This window comes from Oncorhynchus masou, chromosome 11, assembly GCF_036934945.1.
Source record: "Oncorhynchus masou masou isolate Uvic2021 chromosome 11, UVic_Omas_1.1, whole genome shotgun sequence".
NCBI classification, from domain to species: Eukaryota; Metazoa; Chordata; class Actinopteri; order Salmoniformes; family Salmonidae; genus Oncorhynchus; species Oncorhynchus masou.
The window spans coordinates 43,526,884-43,553,531 of NC_088222.1; the positions used below are offsets into that span (position 1 = coordinate 43,526,884).

The window sequence follows — 26,648 nt, forward strand, 5'->3', positions numbered from 1 at the left end:
AACCGAGCAGTGAATTTCAAACGCAGATTCAACCACAAAGACTAGGCACTGTAGGCTATCCAATGCCTCGCAAAGAAGGGCACCTATTGGTAGATGGGTAAAAAAAGCAGATATTGAATATCCCTTTGAGTGAAGTTGGTGAAGTTATTAATTACACTTTGGAGGGTGTATCAATTCACCCAGTCACTACAAAGATACAGGCGTCCTTCCTAACCGGAGAGGAAGGAAACATTTCAGAGATTTCACCATGAGGCCAATGTTGACTTTAAAACAGTTACATAGTGTAATGGCTGTGATAGGAGAAAACTGAGGATGGATCAACAAAATGGAACAACAACATTGTAGTTACTCCACAATACTATTCTAATTAACAGAGTACCGCGTACAAATATTCCAAAACATTTGCAAATCCCAGTACAACTGTGACAATAGTGCTAGTACAAACTTGGACCCAGGTGCAGAGAAACACAGCAGGCAGAGGTAAGGGTAAATCCAGAATATTTACTTAAGGTCTTCATAGCAAAACAACACAGCAAGGGCACACGAGAACACTTAACAAAACATGAGACTTGAGCAACTGTCCCAGTCCACAGAGGAACCTAAATAACCATCCAGCAGGTGATCCCAATTAGCCCAATCAGGGTCACCTGGATACGGTTCTTGATTGTAATGTTATTTAAACCCCAGTAATCGATACAGGGGCGATATCCCCCATCCTTCTTCCCAACAGAGAAAAGATCTGCAACTGCAGGTGAAGTGGATGGCCAAATAAAATCTGCCGCCAGCACCACTTCAATACAACTGTTCATGGCTGCAGTCTCTGGACCTGAGAGAGAATTACAGCCCTCCTCTTTGTGAAGTGGTGCCGGACAGGTCAATGGCACAATCGTAGGGCCTGTGAGGAGGTAGTTTTCTGGCCATTTGTTTGCTGAAGACCTGACCCAAATCCCAATAATCCCAAGGTACGCGGGAAAGATCGGGCTTGTCATTCCCAGCCAGCAGAACAGGAGGATCGGATGTCTCCAGACAAGCAGGACCGGAAAAGTGTGGAGAGAGTTGCTGGCAGGTGAACTGGCATGAAGGATTCCATCCCAGAACTCTTCCCAAAGGCCAGTCAATTTGAGGATTATGGGTGGAAAGCCACAGATGTCCAAGACCCAGGGGAAGCTCAGGAGAGTCCACCAGATGTAACTGGATAAGCTCCACATGGTCATCCAGAACTCGTAGCTTGATAGGCATGGTGAGTTGCTAGACCATCCAGTGCAGTGACCGACAACGGAGGGTCCAGCTTAGTGAGTGGCAGCCTCTGTTGGCAAGCTAATGTGCGATTCAGAAAACAGCCAGTAGCCCTAGAGTCTTTGAAAGCTGGAATATCCAACTTTTCCTATTCCTTGTCCCACCACAGGTTGTCCAGAAGCAAGGTGCGTACCGTATTGGCCGCAGTAGACTGTATCTGACTCTCCAGAGCGGAAAGTCTGGTGCCTCCCAATTGCATCGGCTCCTCTGAAGGATATGAAGGAGGACCATAGCCGAATTGAGAACCCTGAAGGGGTACAGGACAAGCAGGCCCAGCATACGGCAGTGAAGAGTCGACTCCCTCAGCATGGCCCGAAACACTGGAACCAACTCAGGATCCCTCTGTCCTCTCATAACGATGTTCCCGAAGCCGGTTGTCAATCCGGATGGCCAGAACGATAAGTTCTTCCAGAGTGTCAGGGTTGTCCCGGGAAGACAGTTCATTCTTGAGAACCTCGCTGAGTCCGTTCAGAAAGACTGAGTGAAGTGCCTGTATATCCCAACCGCTCTCAGTGGCGAGCATCCGAAAGTCAATGGCGTAATCAGCTACGCTCCAGCTGCCCTGTCTTTGAGTAGCATTTCTGCCACTGATGGGGTGATCAAAAAACCTCCTCATCTCCTGGGTGAAGCTTTGCCAATTGAAACAAATGTCTGATTGCTGCTCCCAGATGGCCATGGCCCAGGCCAGAGCCCGTCCTGAGAGCAAGCAGATGACGTATGACACTCTGGAACGCTTGGTGGGAAATGTTGATGCCTGTAGCTCGAAGACCAGCGAACATTGGAGCAGGAACCCACGACACCTCCCTGGATGCCCCTCATAGCGCTCCGGTGATGAGAGATGAGGCTCCCGAGGGGAGGAGGATGATGGGTTGGTAGGAAGTGGAGGGTTAGAAACCGCCACAGGTGCAGCAGCAGTTGCTCCCGTCTGTCGCGTCTACAGAGTGAACACAAGAATTCCTAAATCCTCCGACAAAGTCTTCAGTTGCGCCTCCTGGCGACCAATCATTGTTCCATGGTTAGTGAGAGCCGACCGTAAGTGGTGGAGCTTGGAGTGTCCCTCAGACGATTGAAGAATCTCTGCTGGGTCCATTTTGCAGCTCAGGTCTACTGTGACAATAGTGCTAGTGCAAACTTGGACCCAAGCACAGAGAACCACAGCAGGCAGAGTTAAGGGTAAATCCAGAATATTTACTTAAGGTCTTCATAGCAAAACAACAAAGCAAGGGCACACGAGAACACTGAACAAAACATGAGACCTGAGCAACTGGCCCAGTCCACAGAGGAACCTAATTAGTCATCCAGCAGGTGATCCCAATTAGCCCAATCAGGGTCACCTGGATACTAGAGGAAACCCACGGGTGCTTTCCAGTGGCAACCACAGGTAGTACACTCCAGGAAGAAACCCTGACCTGTGAGAACAACACATTACTGAGTACCACCCTCCATATTTTCAAGCATAGTTGTGGCTGCATCATGTTTTGGATCTGCTTGTAATCGTTAAGGACTTCAGGATAAAAGAAACAGAATGGAGATAAGCACAGGAAAAATATGGTAGAATCTTTTTCAAAATGATTTACAGCAGTAATTTCAGCCCAAAGTATTAACTCTGAGGTATGAAGACATTTTTTCTTTCACTTTGAAAAGGTGGAGGAAAAAAATATATTTGAAACTATTTTTAAGGCAGAGAAAATGTGACGAGTACAAGGAGTGTGTAGACTTTCACTACACTTGATAGTTGATACTATCCTTATTTGACATATTGTTCAACCTTTAAGTATCTGAAATATACTGTTGTATAACGTGAAGTTTGTGTACCTTTTCCCATGATGTTACGTAATCTTAAAACAAAGAAGTTAATACCCTTTGAAGGTGTGTCTCTTTCTGCAATAACTAACATTGGTTTACTGTATAGATTGGAGAAATGCATCATCAGATAACTGCTGGCTATTCATACACAGTTTTCCTTTATTTTATTAACCTTTATTTAACTAAGTAAGTCAGTTAAGAACAAATTCTTATTTTACAATGATGGCCTACCCCGGCCGAACCATCCCCTAACCTGGATGACGCTGGGCCAATTGTGCGCCCTATGTGACTCGCCATCACGGCCAGTTGTGATACAGCCCGGGATCGAACCAGGGTCTGTAGTGACACCTCTAGCACCAAGATGCAGTGCCTTAGACCTCTGCACCACTCGGGGGAGCCCGAGGATTTTTAAAACCAAAATTGATAAGCTGTCAACTTGGAAAGTGCACAGTTCATCCAGACGGCCATATCTGCTCTATTCCCAGTCATTGCTTTTCTCTCTCCTGTTCTCACCCCAAAACATTGATGTTATACTGTAACTTTAAAGCTACAGGATTGCATTGAGAGTCAACCCCTTAGCACTTAACTTTTAGTCAGTTCGGCTCGATTCTGTTCTTCATTACAGTTTTTTTTTTTTTTGTCTGGAATTTTCCTCAGCTGCTTCCCTCGTTAAGACAGAGTATTCTTCCAAGATTCCTCTTTAAATAACATTTCTTGTAGAGAATCGAAGTAGGTTTGTTGTGACATGACTAATGTGAAAATGTAATGTTTTGGCCAGTTGCTCTGCAGTATAGGTTGGGAATGTCTGAATCTTGCTGCTCTTTCAATGCTTCTGCAAGAAGATCATGTTTAGCCCGAGCCATGTGTCAGACCCTGCTCCTTTATCACCGGAAGGCTGAAGCCCAAGGGGGCCGGGTTGATTTGTAATTAAGGAGAAGGTTTCTTTGAAATAGTATGAAGTACTGTAGGTCCTAAATGCTGATTTAAGGTCAGTTTTGCATCCATAACCTCTAATGAATAAGGCTAGTCTTTTGGGACGGTAAGCTGATCTGAGATCTGTGTGTTAGGGCAACTTCTGCACAGTGCAGGTTTTCACTCCTCAACAGGAAATGCTTAGTGACATGTTTATGGATATCCCATTGAACTTTGTGTCCAGGAATTTCATTCGGGCTTGAAATGTAGTAAAGTCAGGGATTTAATATGAAATCCAAACCTTAAATGCAGTCAAAGGTAAATTAAATGACTGTGTACGGATGTGGGGATTTTTATGCCTTGAATTCGCAGTGGCACACACACACACACACATCTTTTGTGAATGAAAGATGTGTGTTTGTAAGATGTTTTAGGCGAACCACATTTCAGTTCTGAAATGGTTGCGTTTTTATGACTCAACTCACATCTAACTTCCCACTGGCTTTTCCAAACAACACATGCCACTTCTTATTTTATGTCCTTTCACATTTGTTACGTTTGAGGGGCCCAGGGCATCAAGTTGTTGCCTTTCAAGTCACATTGTAATAAACAAGAACATGGCAGATTTATCAAGTGGATGCAGAGGCTCTGGGAAGTAGTGTGTGTTCTTGTGATTATCATATCAGACTCTAAAGGAATCTGCACACAGAGCAATTAGCGACAAAAGGATGCTAGTAGTTTCATTGTACATGTTACCCATTGTACCAAGAGATAAAGAGAACACTTTTGATTCCACTCAAGTCTTTATGTGTCTTAAAACAATGGCCTCAGTTTCTATTTTCCAGTTATTCTGTAATTATCAACATACAATAAAATGAACTATTTCATGTTAAAATGAATAGACATTTACTATTGTCTTTAAATACCAAAAACAAAACGTCTTATCAGGGTTGCTTTATAGTAATAAATTAACCCTTTAAAGCCCAATATTACATATACACTGACTGTACAAAGCATTAAGAACACCTGCTCCATAAAATAGAAATCTATGATCCCTTATTGACGTATTTTGTTAAATCCACTTCAATCAGTAATATAATAATAATAAATGCCATTTTAGTAGACGCTTTTATCCAAAGCAACTTACAGTAATTTTACATATGGGTGGCCCCAGGAAACAAACCCACAACCCTAGCGGTGCAAGCGCCATGCTCAAGCACCATGCTCTACTAACTGAGCCTTACAGGACCACAATAATTATAAATGAAGGGGAGGAGACAGGTTAAAGAAGGATTTTTTAAGAACTTTGAAACAATTGAGACATGGATTGTGTATGTGTGCCATTCAGTGGGTGATTTAAGAGCCTTTGAACGGGGTATGGTTGTAGGCAGGAGCACCGGTTTGAGTGTGTCATGAACTGCAATGCTGCTGGCTTTTTTCATGCTCAATAGTTTCTCGTGTGTATCAAGAATAGTCCACCACCCAAAGGACATCCAGACAAATTGACACAACTGTGGGAAGAATTGGAGACAACATGGGCCAGCATCCCTGTGGAACGAGTATCGTGGTACAGACATTTTCTAGACGTTAATTCAGGCTTGGTAGTCCATTATCTATAGTAGTATGTAGAGACAGCCCAGAAAAACAAAATTTTGTGAAAGTTCCCAGAACATTTATTAGGTTGCGGCAAATGTTGTCATAACACAAAAACTTTCCAGTTGTGCTGATGATTACAGAATGTTTGTATAAAGAAATTGCCTGATGTTGCAAGAATGTTCCTAGAACGTATTTATTAATTTTTTTAAGATTCCCAGAATGTTTCCAGTTTGTGGAAACAGTCTGGTGGGAGCATTGTGGGGACATCACAAAATATATGTTCCCAGTATTCCAAAACTAGTTGTGCGGAGGATTTTACTATGTTTCTTTTAGGGTGCAAAAAACATTCCCCTGAACTTTTCTAGAAAACATTTAATCCTATCTTTAAAGGTTCCCAGAATTGTTCATTAGGTTGTCGGAAAAGTCTGGTGAGAACATTGTGGGGAAATCATTCAAATATACTGTGTGTTCCCAAAACATTAAAACTGTTCAGTTGTGCAGATGATTCTACAAAGTTTATTTTAGGGGGCAAAAAACATTCACCCAATGTTACAAGAATGTTCCCAGAACACATTTCATCTGCTCGTTAAAGGTTCCCAGAATGTTTCTTTGTGTTGTGGGAACATTTTGGGAATTCGACAAACATTTAATTCGGTTGTGGGAATAGGGTGGGTACCTTACAAGAGATAGGTTCCCAAAACACGTAATATGCTTAGTTGTGATGACATTCATACAATGTTTAAGTTTGGTTGCACAGGACATTCCTATAATGTTCACAGATCCAAGTTTGTTATGATGGGAAAACATTGCTGGTACATTGTGTTATTACATTACCTAGAAACCTAATGAGAACATTCTGTGGTGATTGTTACAGATTTTGTATAGAACATTTTAGTGAATGTTAGAACATTCCAAGGATATTTCATTTTAAACATTTTTGTGATGTGGTCATCCTAATGTTAGCAAAACCCCTAACTACAACTTATTGAGAACCGTAGCTAATGTTCTGTATTTGGTGGGAGTACTCATTTTCAACCTAGTCTTTCATTGAGCATTTCTTCACTACAACTACTAATCCCATTTGGTATCATTTGTCTATAATTTGTTACCACTCTTTTGTCTTATTATGTGTGCACATAATTATTGCAGTCATCACATTAGATTATTTCATGCATAATAAACAGACTCAAACTGTGTGCCGGGTAATTAATATGTTAGGATATGTGCTGCGATATGAGCTTTGCTTTTCTAATGATCCTATTGTTCCCGCTGTCCCTGAAAAGTGAGAGTTACTGATCCAAATTTAACACAGTTAAATAGCAATGTCTTTCATCATACCTTTTTCTTTCTCTACACTTTCTTCTTTTTGGAAGATCCAGCAAATACAAAAAGATGCTAAAGAAATACTGCAGGGAGCATAAGTAGCGATAGACATGATTTAATTCTTGTTTCTGGTAGATAGATCTTAGTCGATTTAAATCACAGATGTGCTACACTCCATTCACAAGGAAAGAGTCTTTTGATCTTTTATGTATTGATAGCTCCGCTCTGGCTTGTGGAAGTTGCGATGCAAAGAACTGTATGGTTTTGATACAGGTTCGGAACTTCTTTCCAAGTTAAGGCCCAGTGGCTTAATGCTAAACTGACTTTTTAAAGCAGACATGTTCGTGTTTTTAGGAAGAAAGTGTACAGTTCTCTGTGGAGGTCTATCAGACCAAGACATTTTGGGATTTTGGAGCTGCTGATAGCAGCTTTCGTCAACAGAATTGAAGCTACTGTTTGATCTCTCTGCACTGTCCTCATCTTGTCATGAATGACTGGATTAATCCTGTACAGGAATAAACAGAGTCCATAAATGTTTTTCACCCTCTATTGTGGTAAATTGTAAATTTTCCCCAGGGTTTGGGGCAATTAGAATTACAGGCAGTCAATTCAGAAAGTAAACTGAAATTACAATTCAATAAATTGAAAAAAATGCATTGATTTCGAATTACTTCACAACAAACTGAAAAGTAGAAGGTATTTATTTCAATATTTTTCCAATTCAGAATGTTGTATTCAAATCACTTCATGAGCCTTTAAATATAATTGACCCCAACCCTGCTTTTCCCCAATGAATAGTACAAAAAACACTGATAACCAGATGACTGTGGAGGTTTTTGCTGGCTGCTTTGTTGAGCAACTGTATGCCTTTTCAATGGCCATAAGAGACCATGTATACATACAGTGTGTTTATAACCCCACTGCAACCTGTTTATAACCTATCTGCAACCTGCTCCACCACCAACTCACTGTAACAAAATACTTTCATCACCTTTGATTGGACAGTTTGGACCAACATGGCCCTGTACGGGTCTGTCATGTCATCATCTAAACACCCAGAACCAAATCTATTCTGTCGAAAATATTTAATTTCTGTCACGCCTGCTCCCGCTCCCCATCCCTGGCGCTAGAAGGCGCCAGGCGCCCCTGCATTACGCGCTCCTGCCACCATCATTACGCACACCTGCCTTCCCCCCGTCACGCACATCACCTGGACTCAATCACCTCTGTCATTTCCTCGCCTATATCTGTCTGGTTCCCCACAACTTTTCCCTGCTTCAGCATTCATTGTTGCTTGTCGTTTTGTACCCATTGTGCTGACGCTGTTCTTGTCTTGGTCTTTGTCTGTTGCCTGATTACATGTTGACTTCCCGTACCTGATTCTCATCTCCGGCGTTGGTCCTTACAATTTGTCTGTCACGTGAGACTAGTCACGTCAGAACGTTAACATAATGCCATTGGCTGATCCATTGAGTTTACCAGAGTCATAACCACATAACCGCCAGTCTCTGCCACCATATCATTCTAAAGACAGTGACCAAACAATTAACCTGCTTCCCCAACCATCGTAAGGTCAGAGTTGAAACATGACACCTATAAGTAGCCACGGCGGGTTCAAAAAAGGCGCCATTGTGTGGCACTAGAGAACACCAGTTATGTCACATAGTGGTGAACCCCCGACTTCCATCTTCCACTTGACCTCAGTCCCTCCCGTTTCTATAACTTTATAATGGTGTCCCTGAAAAGGTTGATGACAGCTCTGTTCTAAAAGAGAGATATAAACAGCTGCTGTGTAGTGTAGAGCGACTGGTGTGGGGCTGAACACAGCAGCTAGAGTGTCTGTGGCCCGCTTCCATGTCTGTGCTAGAATGACAAGGCCTAGCAGCAGGGCCAGATTACTGGACGGGCACGCAGGGCACGTGCCCCCGACCCCCGACCTCCAGGGGGCCGCCAGATAGCATATGATAGTACAATAGGTAGAATTGCAGGAAGTTACCTTTAAAACTGCAACATTTTCTCTCAGCCTCATAGCAAAATGTGTAGAATAGCAGAACATTTGCTTTCAAACTGCACAAATGGGGAAATCTGAACAAAATATGAGCTATAAAACAGCAAAAAAAAAATAAACTGCCCCATGCCCTCAATGGTGAAAGGCCGGCGGCAGAAGGCGAGATCAGATGGGAACATTCTAGCCAATGAGAGGCCCCAAATGCTTTAGTCTGGCCCTGTCTAGCAGGGTGAGGAGAGAATCCTTTCCACACAGACAGCAGTTATATCTGGTACTCGGGGTCTGTCTGGTCAAGGTCCATTCTCTGTGGTGAGTACCTGGCCCTCTCCATGGGTTCGGCCGTCCAGGGTCAGTATGGTGTAAATGGACATTGTAGCCTCTGAGTGCTGATCTGGGGTCAGGTGTATTTGTTTAATAGTAATGAGTATGTTTAGGTAACCTTGCAAAATAACTGATCCGAGACCAGTGCTTAGATGGAGCTGTGGAACTGTCTGTCAGTGCAGCTTTACTGGAGGTGAAATGTCCCCAGTAAAGTGCAGAATGGTGGAGGATCACTTGTCCCTTCCTCTTGAGTCCCCTGGTGTGTGTGTGTGCGTGTGTGTGTGCGTGTAACAGCCATTTAACAGGCTGGCTGCTGTCCCTGGTTCCACTGACGCCCTGCTGTGGTAGTATTTATAAACTGTTGTAGACATTTAATACAGATTGCAGCGCACCTCTCAGCTTTCCCTGCTCTCTTAAATACATCATGTCCTCAGAAACAAACAGACAAGCACATTCATGATACATCTACCCAGAGTTTGAATTATTGAGTCGGCACCTCAATGTTTCTACTGCTTGAGTACCAGCATCTCTTATAAAATATTCATCCTAAAATATTGACCCCTGTACAGAAAAATGAAAGAGTATCAACACCTTATCAACCCACTTCAAGAACTGCATCTAAACAGAATATTCAGATGGAGAAAACTGGTGAAGTTGGCTAGATCATGCATGCACGTCTTGCATAGAAAATGGATTAACTAGATTATGCACACACATCTATTCTGTACATATTCTGCCTGGCGACGCCCCCGATTGCAATGTGCGTCAGAAAGGGTTAACCTTTTCTTTTCCACGTGAAGAGAGAGAGAGAGAGAGAGAGAGAGAGAGAGAGAGAGGGGAAAAAACAGGCTAAAGGTCAGCCAGCAAGCCTGATTTCAGACACTGACGGGGAATTCCGCACTGTCTTGACTTTTCAGGATCTTGCCCTTCTTCTGCCAAGTTCAATATGTTCCCTCTTCCCTCCGCTCGCGCTCCCTTCTGCTAGACAGAGTGACAACAAATTAACTTCTGGGAGAAATTGTGGGCACATCAGAGGCCCAATGAAGGAATATGAAACAGGCATGTCTGTCTCAGACCCTCCGAAAAGAGGGAAGATTCCACCAGGGGAAGATAGTTTTAGTGTCCCCCTACGTGCATTAGATCAGCCAGCCTACTGTGCTCTACAGGAGGGTCCGTCCACCATCCACCCAATCCATCCCCAAGCCTGAGGAATCTGCTGAAAGCTCAGTGCCTCAGTCTTTTCCCCTCTGTTATCCCTATCCATCCTTTCTTCTCCCTCAGCCCCCCCCCAGCACTCGCCAGTTCTCATTCCCATAGTCCTTAGACAGGAAGCTTGTCTTTAGATGTCTGAGCAGGGGGAAGTGTTGATTGGCCTGGGCTGGGCTGACAGGTTGGAGCTGGGACTAGGACTAGGGATTGGGCTGGGGCTATTGGGCTGGGACTATGGGGCTGAGGATAGGGCTCATTGGACTGGGGCTATTGGGATTGGGATGGATCTGGGGGCTATTGGGATGGGGATGGGTCTGGGAGCTACGTTCTAGTGCTGGGGCTGGTGCTACATCTATAGAGCTGAGGCTGAGGGACTGGGGCTAGGGCTGGGGCCTGGGCTGGCTGGCTGGCCAGGAGCCAGGTTGTTCTGGTGCTCAGCTCCAGTGTGAGCGAAAGAGCATATGATGCATAAGAGGCCGACCCAACAAGGCCCATGGGGGCCGAGGAGCATGGTTCAGATCATACGAGTTATGTGCGGTAGCAAGTGAGCTCCTTCAGTTTTATTACATTGGGGAGGGAGTGATGGAATAGAATAAACTGCATAGATGCCTTAGGACATGTTATATCATGTGGCATTTTAATAGCATTTTCATATCATGAAATAGGATTGACACAGATTGTAAAATGGACTTGTATCATCTGGGACTAAAGGGTCAAGTTGTTTTGTCTTATTAGCCAAAAGGCCTTAGTTATGGCTAGTGTAAACAGAATTTCTAAACACTAGATTGAGGAATGATTTAGTTCTCCTCATATGTAATATAAGAGTAAATTATTTAGAGGCAAATCATTTAGAAAATATAGAATGGAAGTCATTTACAGTTGCGCTGCATTAGAGCATACTGACTGACCAGTGACCACACCCCAAAGCTCATATCTCTTCAACTTGACTTTCAAATGGTTCATCCCGACACCTTTTGCTTTACCCTCTACATCTGCACATGCACCATTGAAAATAAGGATATCAATTTGCTAACACTTTAGTATAGTCGAATTGCTGCAAAGAAACCACTGCTAAAGTACACCAATACGAATAAGAGACTTGCTTGGGTCAAGAAACAGACCGATGGAAATCTGTCCTTTTGTCTGATGAGCACAAATGAGAGATTTTTGGTCTTTGTGAGACGCAGAGTAGGTGAACGGATGATCTCCGTGTGTGTGGTTCCCACCGTGAAGCATGTAGTAGGAGGTGTGATGGTGTGGGGGTGCTTTGCTGGTGACACTGTCTGTGATTTATTTAGAATTCAAGGCACACTTAACCAGCATGGCTACCACTGCATTCTACAGCGATATGCCATCCCATCTGGTTTGTGCTTTGGGGTAATTTGTTTTTCAACAGGACAATGACTCAAAACACACCTCCAGGCTGTGTAAGGGCTATTTGATCAAGGAGAGTGATGGAGTGCTGTATCAGATGACCTGGCTGCCACAATCACCTGACCTTAACTCAATTGAGAGGGTTTGGGCTGAGTTGGACCACAGAGTGAAGGAAAACCAGCCAACAAATGCTCGGCATATGTAGGAACTCTGGCAAGACTGTTGGAAAAGCATTCCTTATGAAGCTGGTTGAGAGAATGCCAAGAGTGTTCAAAGCTGTCATCAAGGGAAAGGGTGGTAACTTTGAAGACATTGTTTAAAACTTGTTGGGTTGCTACATGATTCCATATGTCTTATTTAATAGTTTTGATGTCTTCACTATTATTCTACAATGTAGAAAATAGTAAAAATAAAGAAAAACCCTTGAATGAATAGGTGTGTCCAAACTTTTGACTGGTGCTGTATGTGTTGTTTGGTGTTCACTCGCATTTGTTTGTAGATATAAAGTACAGATAGTGGATAGTGCTGAGTGAAAGTCTACACACCACTTGCACAGCTTGCTTTCAACGTAAAAAAAAAATATGATAGAAAATGTTCCACATTAATACATGTTTTTAAACAAAGATGTATTGATTGTGTATGTCTTCACACCCCAGAGTTAATACTTGGTGGATGCACCTTTGGCAGCCGTTACAGCTGTGAATAATTTTGAATACGATTCAACAAACTTTGCAAAACTCTTAGGGCAACATATATCCATTGTTTTTGTCAAAATTGCTCAAGCTCAGTACATTTTGTTGGGAATCATTGATGGACAGCAATATTCAAACATTGTCTAGTTATGTGGAGTGACTGCAATGTTATGGATCCTCTGTATTTTCAAGTTTTGTTGTGGATCAAAATAAATATGAAAGGAACAAAGCCCAGGTAAAAAGTTAGAGGAAAAGCTGCCTCAGTCTTCTGAAAACCTAACCCTGAGGTAAAGTTTGACCTTTTCAGTGGGACAATTACACACATTTTAATGCCAAAGGCACACCAGAATGACTTTCCAAGAGTGGTCATGTGTGGTCCAGTCTCAGTCCTGACTTAAATTTGCTTGAAAATCAGAGACACGGTTTGAATATTGCTGTCCATCAATTGTAGGGGCCCTTAAAAGTTGTGAAAAGTTGGTAGAATCTTTTTCAAAATGATTCATAGCTGTAATGGCTGCCAAAGGAGCTTCCACCAAGTTTGAACTCTGGGGTGAGAAGACATACAAATGTATATTTTTTAGTAATTTGAAACATTTTATATTAGTTTTCTTTCACTTTGAAAATGTGAAATAGGTTGTGAAGATCGGTAGGGGAAAAAAACTCTAATGTGATCCCTTTTTAGATGTAATCTTAAGGCAGTAAAATGTGAAGACTGCAAGGGTTGTGTAGACTTTCCCTAGCAACTGTATATGGATCAGTGTCTGTGTGTGTTTGTATACACATGTGCTTATTGTTTTGTGTGTGCATTTAAGGGTGGATATGGTGTCGTGTGGTGTGTGTATATTATGTGTGTGTCCTGTGCTTTGTTTGCCATATCTGCCTATTATTAGCTGCTTGCTGTTAAACGTTGGGGTAAACCCCTCGTGATGCCAAGGAGTGTACTGTTACCCCTATGGGAATACCTACCATTGTCATCCAAAGCTCCCTGGAATTCTATAGTTCTTATCCTTAAACAACAAAGCCTTAGCCGTACTGACCTAGTAATAGTCCCCAATATTGAGCATAGAAGGACTCCTAAACACATGCAAATGTATTCTGTGCTGTTCCCAATGTTAAGTGCAGACTCAGTAGCCTCGGTTTTTCTAATGACTGTCTTGCCTGGTTCACCAACTACTTTGCAGACAAGAGTTCAGTGTGTCAAATTGGAGGGCATGTTGTCTGGTCCTCTGGCAGTCTCTATGGGGGTGCCACAGGGTTCAATTCTCGGGTCGACTCTTTCCTCTGTATATATCAATGATGTTGCTCTTGCTGTGGGCGATCCACCTCTACGCAGACGACACCATTCTGTATACTTCTGGCCCTTCCTTGGACACTGTGCTATCTAACCTCCAAACGAGCTTCATTGCCATACAACACTTCTTCCGTGGCCTCCAACTGCTCTTAGACGCTAGTAAAACCAAATGCATGCTTTTCAACCGTTCACTGCCTGCACCCGCACGCCCGACTAGCATTACCACCCTGGATGGTTCCGACCTAGAATATGTGGACATCTATAAGTACCTAGGGGTCTGGCTAGACTGGAAACTCTCCTTCCAGACTCATATCAAACATCTCCAATCTAAAATCAAATCTAGAGTCGGCTTTCTATTCCGCAACAAAGCCCCCTTCACTCACGCCGCCAAACTTACCCTAGTAAAACTGACTATCCTACCGATCCCCGATCCTCCTTCGGCGATGTCATCTACAAAATAGCTTCCAATATTCTACTCAGCAAACTGGATGCAGTTTATCACAGTGCCATCCGTTTTGTTACTAAAGCACCTTAAACCACCCACCACTGCGACCTGTATGCTCTGGTCGGCTGGTCCTCACAACATATTCGTCGACAGACCCACTGGCTCCAGGTCATCTACAAGTCCATGCTAGGTAAAGCTCCACCTTATCTCAGTTCACTGGTCACGATGGCAACACCCACCTGTAGCACGCGCTCCAGCAGGTGTCTCTCACTGATCATCCCTAAAACCAACACCTCATTTGGCCGCCTTTCCTTCCAGTTCTCTGCTGCCTGTGACTGGAACAAATTGCAAAAATCGCTGAAGTTGGAGACTTTTATCTCCCTCACCAACTTCATACATCTGCTATCTGAGCAGCTAACCGATCGCTGCAGCTGTATATAGTCCATCGGTAAATAGCCCACCCATTTTACCTACCTCATCACCATACTGTTTTTATTTATTTACTTTTCTGCTCTTTTGCACACCAGTATCTCTACCTGCATATGACCATCTGATAATTTATCACTCCAGTGTTTAATCTGCTAAATTGTAATTATTCGCCTACCTCCTCATGCCTTTTGCACACAACGTATTGAGACTCTTTTTTCTTTTTTACTGTGTTATTGACTTGTTTATTGTTTACTCCATGTGTAATTCTGTGTTGTTGTCTGTTCACACTGCTATGCTTTATCTTGGCTAGGTCGCAGTTGTAAATGAGAACTTGTTCTCAACTAGCCTACCTGGTTAAATAAAGGTAAAATAAAAAAATAAAAAACATAGTGAGTGTTTCAAAATAACCTGTGTCTGTGATGGTGAAAGAGTATATATTTTGGACTGTAAGGGTTGGTCTTATGTCAAAATTCTAGATTATTGCTATTGATTGTGGCCAAAATAAGTTCCATCCCTGAAATAATGACCAAATAAATAGTTGTGCTATATTACCTTCTGAAAAGTGGTAGAGACATATTGGTATAATAGCTTTTTATAAAAGACAGTTGAAAGAGTTGAATTGTTTATGTCATCTATAGGCTTTATACTGTAAATGTGGAAGTACTATTCTGCATTTCTTATAGCATCAGCACCCTATAGAAATCCCCAAGATGGCCAAATGAGCTCACTTCCTGTTTGGCCAGTGGAAAGAAAATTGTATCATTGTTGTACATCCTGTTTGACAGTGATCTGTGTGATATTCTGTACAGCTGTAGGGCATGACAAAATATTTAGGTCCCATTGTGTGTGTGTGGAAACCATTGTAAGGATTTTATATTTTGTTAGTTCTATAGATACAGTTACATTCTGTTTGGTGTTTATTGCAAGTGTGGGGTGTGAAGTTTGTGGGGAACGGGTTTCTGAGTTTGGGTGCATGTGCTACAGAACTCCAAAATGAATCCCCTTCTTCATGCCCTGCATCTTTGTGTAGAAAAACCTTGCTCGCCTTTCTTGTGTTTTATGGAAATTAAATTATGGCATAATGTCACTTTCGTTATTAGAACAGAGAGACTGTGCATATGAATCAGTCCACTGTTGTCATAGTAACATGAAGCACTAAACCTCTGCGTAGCTGTTATTGCAGGCTTTGAACAGCTGGGGGCTATTGCTGGCAAGGGATTGTGGGAAATGAGTCCTTTGGTCCACCCTGCTCACCTTGACCTTCCTCTTCCAAAGAGGAAAGTTTGTGGATCTTAAAGAGGTCCATCTGGAATATACCAATGTATACTGAGTCTGTGTACGATTATAGGATATTTAGTGAATATTCATTACCTACATTAATGCTATATCTTCTCTGAACATATTTGCCTGAAACTAAAATAAACTGCCTGTACTCCACGTGAATTGTAAAGAAAACCCAAATTGAGCAAATGAGCTGAATTGTTTCATAACGCGTGGCCGAAAACAAGTTCGAAGCAGCCGAGCGCATCCCATTATTCGAGAACAAATATTGTACAGGGCTGCGATAAAAACTCACAGGAAGCACAATAACTTGTCATGGGGTAGCACTGCTGCCATGTCCAATTCCTTCAGCTTTAATCAAGTCAAAATGCAACCCGAGAGCAGCGCCCCATCCTCCCACTGTTCAATTTAATGAAGAATTCCTAGACTGGGGGACTGTGTGTGCATGTGTGTGAGTGTGTGTGTGCTAGGCCTGGACTGTTTGCACAAGGCGACATGCCAGACTACTTGAGACTCTGAGACCAAGACAGTGACTGAATGTGGGAAAATCTAAAGCTCTCCCCTTCCCCCTCTCCCAAGTCAGAGAGGCCCACTCTCTCCTCTCTGTGTCTGTTTGGGGGCCCAGCCAGCCGACCAGGCTGACAGGCCTTAGTGGGGCTGGTGTGGTGGTCTGCTGCTCCAGGAATGCTAATGCTTCCTCTGTGGTTTGTGAGGAACACAGTGATTAGCCCTCCAGCCCCCCGGGGGGAGCCGCTGCTGCTTCGGCCCGCTTTAATTCACTTTGACGTCAACAGGAAGACCAGCCCGGGTTGAGCGGCTGGAGAGGAAGGCCACTGCTGGTCCCGGAGCTTAGGGGGAAGCTTCCAGAGGGATTACAGACCAGGCTAAAATGTTTTCTTTGTAGCTGGAGGAAACCTTAGAAATGCCTCCCCTTCCACCTCCCCTGATCTTCCTTCGGTGACTGTTGTGTTGGTGAAGTGAATAACCCAGGCTAGAGGATAGCCCCCCCCCCTGCCCCCCCACACAAAAAAAAGCCTACTCTCCTTGTTTACTTTCACGAGCACTGGTCTGAAATGAGTTTATACATTGATGCAAAAGGGTGTATGGTGGAATCCTATCCAGTCATTTAATTAACTTGTTAGTGGTCTTGCAGTGAAGGAAACGAAAAAGCCATGTAACTGCTGCAGTATGTACATCCCCCCTCCCCCTGTCTGTTAAATATCCAGTCTCCAAGCTCCCTAGCCTATACCTCACACACAGTCCCAATTGAGCAGTGCAGGTCTTGGTAAACATTCGCTGTTCAGAGCTCCAGTGTTAGCAGGTAGCAGCTGGAGTTGCAAGCCTGCTGGGAAGCCCAGCACACTCCCACTGACAGGATACATGACTAGCCGGTCAAGCGAAAGATCAGGTGTCCAATCCTAAATGGAAGATTGAACTTAAATCGGTTACATGTGCGTACTGACTTCCTGCACGGCACCTGAACTCCTTGAAATGAGTCCAAGAGCCTATGGAGGTACTAGGCACAAAGGAATATGTCTAAAAGAGACTAAGGCTACTTGCAGCCAGGATATTCTATATTCGACATATAGAGTTGTGAGACCCTAACGTGGACCCTTTGTGGCCAGAAGTAATTTAGCCGTTCATTGTAGCCATTGGTGCTCTGTAGAGTTGATATTTTCTCAGGTTTTCTCTTGTCAATTTACTCGTGACATTCCTGGATTACTCATTGTACTAATAAAGTCAGATACATTTTTTTATTGAACCTTTATTTAACTAGGCCAGTCAGTTAAGAACAACATCTTATTCACAATGATGGCCTAAATCAACAAATAGGATAGTTAGTTTAAGAAAGATTAAGGGTACAAGACTGTGTACATATCTGTCTGTGTTGGCAAAATCACTGTATCTTCCACCGAGCCAAGCGAGGAGAGGCTGCTTGTTGTCATAGTTCCAAGATCAGTCAGAAATGTCTAGCTAACCCTATGCCACTGAAACCGGTGGATCTCAAAACTGAACTTGGATACTCGTTAAGTAGCAATGGTATCTTTTGCCACAATTGTCTTTCGACACGATAGATAGGTCGAACCAGTTATGACTATTCAACAAAACAATAAGTCAAGTTTCTTTCCAGCAATTTTCTTAGTTACATGATCGTATAACTAGCAAAGGAGTTTTGAAGTTGAGGGTGCAGTATTTATGAAGTTTGACAATGATGGCAAAAACTAGCTCAAGTACTCATACTAACTGTACTAACCATAATATTTGTGACACTAACCATACTATTTGTGACACTAACCATACTATTGGTGACACTAACCATACTATTTGAAATTAATTGAGTATATAGTATGCTTATTGGTCATAGTATGGATATAGTTAGTATGCCAAAAGTTCCTGGATGTTGTTCTAGAATTCACCAAATGAAGTATACATGTGAAGTATGAAGTATACATGCAGCGGACACTTTTTCCGTACTTTTAAGCCCCGTAATGCAATTCTTCAGAAATGGGCATGGCTTCACAACGTTTTTTTAAATTTGAAGAAAATGTTGGAAAATATGCAGCCGAAGTCCAACGAAAGCTGTTACAAATTCATTGCTTTAAGTGATTATGACAAATGTTAACAAAATGTTGAGCAATGTAATAAATAAATTACTTTTCAAATAAGTTACGTTACACGTTATGTTGGTTGATAATTTGTTAGGTACGCTATCCTTACGAACCGCATAGCAGTACAGCAGTATGTACCGGTATGTTAGCTAGTTACCTAACGTTAGTTGACTACTACTACAGTACATCGAACTTGCCAGGCAGTATACTAACTTTATGCTATCTAACTAACTACCCAACGCTTATTGACTTGATTATTCACATCTTTCTTAGCTAAGTGATCATTGAACATTTCAATGGACATTGTTAATTCTGGCTATCTACTCTGTTTTCAGAGCATTCTCGCGCAGAATAACTGATGAATTTACAAAAGGCCGGTGTCAGTACACGTCAGCAAAAAAAGCGTAATTAAATTGTTTCCAGCAGCACAGTTAGTCACCAATGCTCTGGATAACATGAAAACAGCCTAACTAGTTCGGCTAGGGCGAGTAAAATTGTCAGTGAGGTGTTCTCTCATTTGTGTCTAGAAGTATCTCGCCAACATTAGCCAGTGGTGTAAAGTACTTAAGTAAAACTAAGTTAAAACTTAGTTATGTATTAAGTACTACTTAAGTAGATTTTGGGGTATCTGTACATTAATGTACTATTTATATTTCTGACAACTTTTACTTTAATACATAACTAAGAAAATAATGTACTTTTTACTCCATACATTTTCCTTGACACCCAAAATTACATTTTGAATGCCTAGCAGGACAAAAAAATGATCCAATTTACGCACTTATCAAGAGAACATCCCTGGTCATCCATACTGCCGCTGGTCTGGCGGACTCACTAAACACACATATTTAATGTGTTAATTTAGTCTGAGTGTTGGAGTGTGCTCCTGACTATCTATAAATTTAAAAAGCAAGAAAATTATTCCATCTGGTTTGCTTAAGAAATTTGGAATTTGAAATGATTTTGTTTTTGAACACAGCTATAGTTCAACTAGCCAGCTATTTTAGCAATGGAAAACAAGCTCGGGACAGGATATAGGGTCTGTGCTATCCGGGCTCCTTGGGACGTCCCTACCCCATTGAAGTTGACATTTTAAATGGTTACGTTTAGGGTTAGGTAAGGGTTATGGTTAGGGTAAGGGTAGGGGTTAAGGTTAGGATTAGGATAGAGACGTCCCACGTATCCCAGATAGCACTTACTCATGATATAGCTGGGCGCCCATGCCCACTTCGCTAATTCAGGACATAGATTATAATTTGTATGCCCTGATATCTGGAGCTGGCAGCGAAATGTTTAAATAAACAATTCAGAGACTGAAACGAAGAAATCCGATGACAAATATTTAAAGAGAGAGAATCGATATACAATTCTGAAATCAGCTGTAACTGTCAGTAGTAAAACAAAGCTTAAAACGATGTTTGAGTGAACCTGAATGCAGAAAATGAATGGTGATGTCGCTTCTAGACACGGTAGATTGCTTCTCCTCACCACTCTATTCACACTCATTATATGGCGGTATTTTAATGCCAATAATACTGTAAACATAAGAAAACAACCCAGACCACTATCATTATGAAATTACAACTACTTTTCTGATTTTGCCTTCTTTTGTGTACAGTAAGTGGGATATGTTAAAAATGGACTTTAAACATGCATGTTTACTCACACAGCAACATTTCCCTGTTTTCTGCAGACTTTGTGTGGAGGACTGGACACTAAGGCGTGGAAGAGCAGACGACAACAACATTGACTGCTGCTGTGTTGCCGAGGGCAAACTAACTGTAAGTTCTCCCATCACCTTTTCACAGATCTGAAATAGGGAAGCAAGACTTTAAGACTTCTTCACTCGAGTTACTGTTTACATACTGTCTGTTTGTTTACAGCACCATTAAACAAGACGTGTATTTAGCGAGAGCCTAAGTGTAGTCTTTAGGCATGTGTTTTATACACATATGCATGACTAACTAATGGGGTGTTAACAACACATCTTAGCAGCACATCTGGTACATCTAATACTGTCAAGCTGCTTCTTCAGATCCAACTCCCAAGTGTTTTTATCGTTCCATGATGAAGGCTAAGACTAAGAGCACATAATTAAGTGTAACTCCTACCTTAAAAAACTACCATGCAAGAGTAGTTACTGTAAGTCTCTTTGATTGACTCAACTCCGTTGCGGTTCGGTTGACCTAGATCGACAGCAATCATTTAAGGCCTCTTCCTAATTCCGCAGACTAAGTTGTATTTCCCAATTTGACTTTTTAAGTTGACTTTACTTCTCGCAGGGAGTTTATTTCCCAAAGTTTGGATGCTGCTTTTCCCCCTTCATGTTTTTAATAGCAGTTAGATTCACTCTAAAAACACTATTTGTGTCTTTAATGGTTGAGCTGGCCAGGATGGAATTGACTGGAGTTGATGAGTTCTAAGTGAAGCTGTGGCGAGAGTTCGAGACGAGGGCTTTACTGTGACACTATAATGACAGGCAACAGGGATGAACTCATTTTGTAGTGGGAATAGGATGAGAAGGGGGGGTTGGAGGGCAGAAAGAGAGGGAAGTCTCTTTAATTGAGTGCAAAAGCAGCTGGATATTCCAAGCCATTTCCCGCCACAACAACGGTGCACTGGCACGGCCTGTCTCCATATCCTCCTGGCCCTAATCGCTTCCAGCCGCTGCATCCTCCCTCCCTCCTCTCCTCCCCTGTATGGATTCTTCGGAGCCCTGCCGAGGATTGTTTTACACTTAATTTTGTTAGACCTAACGAGATTTCGCTAATTAAATCTCCTCCTGGCTGGAGCTGCCATCTCACCCTGCCGCGCGGAGTGTTTGTTTGTATAGATCTTTTTAGACTAATAAACATGTTCATTCCAAAGTCGTGGGGAGAGGAGAGAAGGGTTGTGTTGCTCCGGCACTTCTGCTAATCCTTTTAGGTTTTAACCTAGCCTTCTGTGTTAGGGAAGTGGCAGCCATCCGCAGCAGGTACCACTGTCTCTCCTCAATGGAATGGCATCCATGAGATGATAGTCTCTTATGAACACTGTCCATAGCTACCTAGCTCTTTCCTGGACATCACCTTGTTATTGTACCAATGAATGTGCAGCGATCATGCAGCTACAGTATATGATCCTGATAAACACAGCTGTCCCCCACAGGAGGCTGCTGAGGGGAGGATGGCTCATAATAATGGCTGGAATGGAGTGAATGGAATGGTATCAAACGCATGGAAATCGTGTGTTTAAGTTTGATAACCATTCCATTTATTGTGGTCCAGCCATCACTATGAACCAGTCCTCCCGAATTACGGTGACACCAACCTCCTGTGCTGTCCACCCAATCCACACCGGTCTGGATGGATTAATATAAAACCTTTAGACATTGCTATATGCTTTCCCGGTATCATGACCAATGATAGAACAATTCTATTGTAACGACCGTTGGTGGAAGAAGGTGTGGACCAAAGTGCGGTGTGGTACGTGTTCATGATTTTATTAATAACTGAACACTGAAATACAGAATGTACAAAATACAACGTGAATAAACAAAAAAAACGAAACAGTCCTGTAAGGTGCAGAAAACACTAAACAGAGATTTAAACACCCACAACCAAATTGGGGAAAACAGGCTACCTAAGTATGATTCTCAATCAGAGACAACAAACGACACCTGCCTCTGATTGAGAACCATACCAGGCCAAACACATAAATACTAAATTGAAAAAAGAACATAGACTACCCACCCCAACTCACGCCCTGACCAAACTAACACAAAGACATAATAAAGGAACTAAGGTCAGAATGTGACAGTACCCTCCCCCCAAAGGTGCGGACTCTGGCCGCAAAACCTGAAACTACAGGGGAGGGTCTGGTGTGCGTCTGTCCGAGGGGGCGGCTCTGGTGCGGGACGTGGACCCCACTCCACCATAGTCTTTGTCCGCTTCAGTGGCACCTTCAGAACGGCGACCCTCGCTGCCGACCTCGGACTGGGGACCCTTGCAGCAGGTCCCGAATAGATGGGAGACTCTGGCAGCTCCTGACTGACGGGCGGCTCTGGCAGCTCCTGACTGACTGGCGGCTCTGGCAGCTCCTGACTGACGGGCGGCTCTGGCAGCTCAGGACAGACGGGCTGCTCTGGCAGCTCAGGACACATGGGCGAGTCTGGCAGCTCGGGACTGACGGGCGGACCTGGAGGGAGGAGACGGAGAGACAGCCTGGTGCGTGGGGCTGCCACAGGACCCATCAGGCTGGGGAGACCTACAGGAGGCCTGGTGCTTGGAGGAGGCACCGGATGGACCGGGCTGTGGGGGAGCACTGGAGCCCTGGTGCGCAGCCTTGGCACCACTCCTCCCAGCTGGATCACCATTTTAGCCCGGACCATCCAGAGTGGAGGCACAGGTTGAACCGGGCTGTGGGTGAGCACTGGAGATCTGGTGCATACCACTCGCACCTCTCCCTTAGGCTCAATACCCACATTCGCCCGGCATGGGCGGGGCGCAGGCATAGGACGCACTGCACCCTCCCAGTGCCTCAGAGACACAGCACGCAGAGCCGGCGCAGGATACCCTGGGCCGAAACGGCGTACCGGAGACCAAACATGTTGGGCTGGCACAACAAGCCCTGGCTGGATGCCCACTCTCGCTTGGCACTTGCAGGGGGCTGGCCTATAGCCCACCGGGCTATGAGCGCGTACTGGCGACACCGTGCGCTTGACCGCATAACACGGTGCCTGACCAGTACTGCGCTTCTTCCGGTAAGCACGAGGAGTGGGCTCAGGTCTCCAACCTGACTCTGCCACAATCCCCGTGTGCCCCACCCCCCAAATTTGTTTTTGTGGCTGCCTCTCTTGCCTGTCGCACTGCCGTGCTACCTCCTCATATCGCAGCCGCTCAGCTCTCGCTGCCTCCAGTTCTTCCTTGGGGCACGATATTCTCCAGCCTGTGCCCAGGGTCCCTTACCGTCTAAAATCTCCTTCCATGTCCATGAGTCCAGAGAACACTGCTGCTCGATACCACGCTGCATGGTCCTTGGTTGGTGGGTGTTTCTGTAATGACCGTTGGTGGAAGAAGGTGTGGACCAAAGCGCAGCGTGGTACGTGTTCATGATTTTATTAACTAAACACTGAAATATAAAACAACAACGTGAATAAATGAAAAAAAAAAACAAGAAAAAAAACGAAACAGTCCTGTAAGGTGCAGAAAACACTAAACAGAAAATTCAACACCCACAACCAAAATGGGGAAAACAGGCTACTTAAGTATGATTCTCAATCAGAGACAACGAACGACACTTGCCTCTGTTTGAGAACCATACCAGGCCACACACATATATACTACATAGAAAAAAGAACATAGACTACTCACCCCAACGCCCTGACCAAACTAACACAAAGACGTAATAAAGGAACTAAGGTCAGAACGTGACATGATGGATAGACACATAAAAATACAAACATTGTCTTCCTCTCTAGGTCCCTTTGTCATCATTTCTAACAATGATAGAGCCCGTAAAACTACATGCAATACAAATGGGTTTCAATAACCAAAATGTCCCTGTAAGTCCCAGTGTTTAATCTCAAGAGGACTACTTGCATTGTATCTCTGTGTGTTCTGGGGTTTTAGGGGAAGTGTCACCAGGTGGGTCAGGTATAAACATAGGCAATGCCTGGGAGGGGCCCTGCCTGGGAGGGGCCCTGCTATGGTGGATGCCCCCTCAGGAGACACTCCCCGACTATTGTAGGAGCACACCGCCCACAATAGACTTGTAGTCTCTCCGCATTGTTGCTTGCCAAAGGCTCCATTGTAACCACCTCCTTCCTCCATTCTCCCACTCCCTGGCTGCATCCCTCTAACTCCCTCTTGGGTTTGGTTCTATCTAGTCCTCTGCCTCCTCTACCCCCATTGTGGAGGGTGTGGGTAGGCTGCTCGGTTCTGGCGGAGGTGCCCCTGGTGAAGGCCTTTGCTTGGTGATCATGTTTCTGCCACCTGTTGCTCAGCTTAGGGAGGGAGGGGGAGGGAGGGAGCCAGGGGAGATGCCCAGGCATCTGGCACCAAGAGGGGCTCGCCATGTGCCAAGAGTACTGGATTCCAATGTTCTCGATTTTTCATTTCATTCAATTCATTTAATTTTTCCAGTGTGAAGTCCACTGTCTCATTTCTCCCCTTTTTTATCGAGGAGGACAACATAAATGGTGGTAGGGAATTGTATTGTTAGATTTAGCATTAGCATGTGACCAATGACAAGTATCTCAAAGGTAGATGTTAGTTACAGATAATTTAGCATTGTTGGAATCAAAGCTTTGTGTTTTATGTTTAGATGTGTCCTTACAACTGTTTAAGAAATGCCATTAGGACTCCCATGAGTTCCTTGTGTACAGTATCCTGTTGACCAAATGGTATCTAACATATGAAGTATCTAACACATGCATAGCAAGGTTAGCATAGAAATTCAGAGATGCAAGCCAACCTCATTAAACAGAATACATCTGAAATGCTCGCTCTCAGATGAGGCAACTAAGGTTATTTTAGATTGAAGCACTTGACACCTCCCACTGTCTTTACAGACAATTAAATAGTGAAGGCTGGCATTTCCAATCCCACAAGGAAATCCAATATACAGTGCATTTGGAAAGTATTCAGACCCCTCAACTTTTTCCACATTTTGTTACGTTACAGCCTTATTCTAAAATGTATTAAATAGTTTTTTTCCTCATCAATCTACACACAATACCCCACAATGACAAAGCAAAAACAGGTTTGTAGAAATTTTAGCAAATGTATAAAAAAACTAAACTGAAATATCACATTTACTTAAGTATTCAGACCCTTTACTCAGTACTTTGTTGAAGCGCCTTTGGCAGCGATTAAAGCCTCGAGGCTTCTTGGGTATGACGCTACAAGCTTGGCACACCTGTATTTGGGGAGTTTCTCCAATTTTTTTCTACATATCCTCTCAAGCTGTCAGGCTGGTTGGGGAGCGTCGCTGCACAGCTATTTTCAAGTCTCTCCAGAGATGTTTGATCGAGTTCAACTCCGGGCTCTGGTTGGGCCACTCAAGAACATTCCGAGACTTGTTCCGAAGGTACACCTGCATTGTCTTGGCTGTGTGCTTAGGGTCACTGTCCTGTTCGCCCCAGTCTGAGGTCCTGAGTGCTCTGGAACAGGTTTTCATCAATAATCTCTGTACTTTGCTCTGTTCATCTTTCCCTCGACCCTGACTAGTCTCCCAGTCCCTGCTGCTAAAAACAGCATGATGCTGCCACCAGCATGCTTTACCGTAGGGATGGTGCCAGGTTTCCTCCAGACGTGACGCTTGGCATTTAGGTCAAAGAGTTCAATCTTGGTTTCATCAAACCAGATAATCTTGTTTCTCATGGTATGAGAGTCCTTTAGGTGCCTTTTCAAACTCCAAGCAGGCTGTCATGTGCCTTTTACTGATGAGTGGCTTCCGCCTGGCCACTCTACTATAAAGGCCTTATTGGTGGAGTGCTGCAGAGATGGTTGTGCTTCTGGAAGGTTCTACCATCTCCACAGAGGAACTCTGGAGCTCTGTCAGAGTGACCATCGGGTTCTTGGTCACATCCCTGACCAAGGCCCTTCTCCCCCGATGGCTCAGTTTGGCCAGGCGGCCAACTCTAGGAAGTCTTGGTGGTTCCAAACTTCTTCCATTTAAGAATGATGGAGGCCACTGTGCTCTTCAGGACCTTCAATGCTGTAGACATGTTTTTTTCGCCCTTCCCCAGATCTGTGCCTCGACACAATCCTATCTCGGATATCTACGGACAATTCTTTCGACCTCATGGCTTGGTTTTTGCTCTGACATGCTGTGAATTGGGGAACCTTATATAGACTGGTGTGTGCCTTTCCAAATAATGTCCAATCAATTGAATTTACCACATGTGGACTCCAATGAAGTTGTAGAAACACCCATTGATGAGGGAAAACTTTTTATTTCATCAATTTTAGACTAATGCTGTAACATAACAAAATGTGGAAAAAGTCAAGGGGTCTGAATACTCTCCGAATACACAGTATACCCTAGAGAAACCAATTGAACCGGCACCTCTGTA

The 26,648-nt window shown here is 43.6% G+C and overlaps 1 protein-coding gene across 1 annotated transcript in view; it reads left to right on the plus strand.

The window, feature by feature from the left end:
* The window catches only part of LOC135547875 (uncharacterized), a 102,759-nt gene that overhangs the window by 8,063 nt on the left and 68,048 nt on the right, over positions 1-26,648 (plus strand). The window contains exon 2 of the mRNA XM_064977091.1: positions 20,286-20,373. The gene's annotated coding sequence lies outside the window, so the exon portion shown is untranslated. The remainder of the gene's footprint in view (positions 1-20,285; positions 20,374-26,648) is intronic.